Genomic DNA, 2,155 nt, shown 5'->3' on the forward strand with positions numbered 1-2,155 from the left:
CCTATCAGGTTGGAGAACTGTAAGGTGAGGGAGAAAGGGACAACACTGCTTTGAAGAGTGGATAACGAGCTGGTCACATCAGGGAAACACCTTGATGAGAAAAGAGTACTGAATGTTTGAATAGTTGATTCCTGAACTATATTTACTCTACAGAAATGTTAATGCAGCACATTCATGGAGCAGGGAGTGGAAGCAATCAGCTGCTATGTAGGGAACTGACTTGCAGTAGAAAACTTACTAAAATGAACTGTGGATTTGTTAGAAGCTCTCTTTCCTAGTCTGGAAGTTTAAAAGAGATTTAAAAACATCCCTATTTTGCAGGGGGAGTCCAGCACTTGCACTCTCTGCATCTGAATTATGCAATTTCCTTCCCTCACTTCTTGGGAACCAGCAGGAGAAAAGTATTCCTGGGACCACAGGTGAGACAGAGTTCCCGTATTCAGGTGCAGAGCTTCATCCTACCATGGTCTGCAGCAGTCAGTAGCAGGGAAAAATCCTTCTCAAAGCCTTTGATCCAAAAACTATGCAATTCAGACACTGCAATGAGCATGGGACATACTGAGTTTTGTCAGCTGCGTAAGGTTGCAGAGATGCTGCTCTACTTCCCAGGGAAGGTGTACGCCCTGTTTCAGACACATGTAAGGACTTAAGAAAAGCTAGAGAATATAGTTGCCCTTGGGGTCAGCACACAGGCTGCCTGCGCAGTGCAACTGACGGTTACAAGCCTTACTGTGCTCGGGCAGGGCAAGTTTCTGGAAGGTTAGCTGAAGTTCAGCCGAGAAGTTTCTTTGGAGCTTTTCTGGAAGTTCTTAAAGACTAACGTCCGGATCCGATCTTCACAGAGTTCCACAGCAAGAGCCAAGACACATCCCTCCCACAAAAAATACCTCCTGCTAATACAACATTGCCAGGTGTCTTGAGTTTCCACAACCCCCACATGAAAGTCTGCAAGTTTGAAAACACTGCTTCACTTTTGACTTCAGAGAAGACCTGCATGGACAGAAAAAGTAGCTAGGACTCAGGGCCTGACCAGGAGCTTCTCCCAGTCACTTTCCCACATTCGGGTCAGTCAGTTCTTCTCCTTACAGCAGTGGATTAACAGATAAAGCAGCCATTAGCGATTACTAATATTCCCTGCATTATCAGAAAAGCTAATACTTGCAGGTAACCGAAAGACATCACTCAGTGATGTAATTTGAGAAATTATGGCTATGGATCAGCCTCTTGCTTCTCCGACTGTCACCTCACAGCCGACTCATGGCTCCTCTCAAACCAGGACCAGACCTCATGGACAGGTGTGAGAGGCATTGGAAATTCATGAAACAACTTAAAAGGCAGCTATAAGCTGTAGCTTTATTTTATTGTGACTAAAACAATAAAAAAAGTAGTTCCTAGGAATAACACACATACAAACATGAACTGTTTGTTTTACTACAATCATCCTTGTTAGGTTAAAAAAACCAGGATGCTCAAGCTGACAAATTATGGGTTAATAAGATTCAGGTGCAAAAAAGCATAACACCTAACAGAGAATATACAGAGCAAACTTTGGCAGTAGATATGCACCAAAATTACCCAAAGCTATTCAGAGAGAGGCTGATATTCTGCTTATAAGAAGATAATTACACTTTTAAAAGACTGAGCTACTATTGTTTTAAGTGCTGCAATGCCTCCTTTGTTTTTGTCAGTGTTTCATATAGATTTAATTCAATTTCTAATTCCCTTGATTTGAATTACGTTTGGATCAGAGCTCAGTTCTGGCAGAACTCTTTCTGCCAAGAAGTAGCCCGAACTGAAACATTTTTTAACAAAGTTTCCCGGTATCAAATACTCCTAAGCTGTCTAGCAAGACTGAAAAGCTTGATAATAAAAGGGGAAATAGCATATTTCCTTAAGATGGTATATTGTGAAGCAGAGCTGTTAGACTCATCTGTATGTGATTAATTATATTACTATCCAGTAAATGAACACCATCTCAGTATGCCAAAGGTCTTACGTTTAAAATTAAAATCTGATATACACTGCTGTCACTATAAAGACATCTGTGGTCTGAATAAAATTTATCTGCAGCATCCGCTTGTCTCCTGTATGTCATGGAACTGCACTCCTGGTCACAGTTCAGGAAATGTTTGCTTCAGAAGTTCAGTTTTATCCT

Source organism: Dromaius novaehollandiae, chromosome 3 (assembly GCF_036370855.1).
Source record: "Dromaius novaehollandiae isolate bDroNov1 chromosome 3, bDroNov1.hap1, whole genome shotgun sequence".
Taxonomy (NCBI): Eukaryota; Metazoa; Chordata; class Aves; order Casuariiformes; family Dromaiidae; genus Dromaius; species Dromaius novaehollandiae.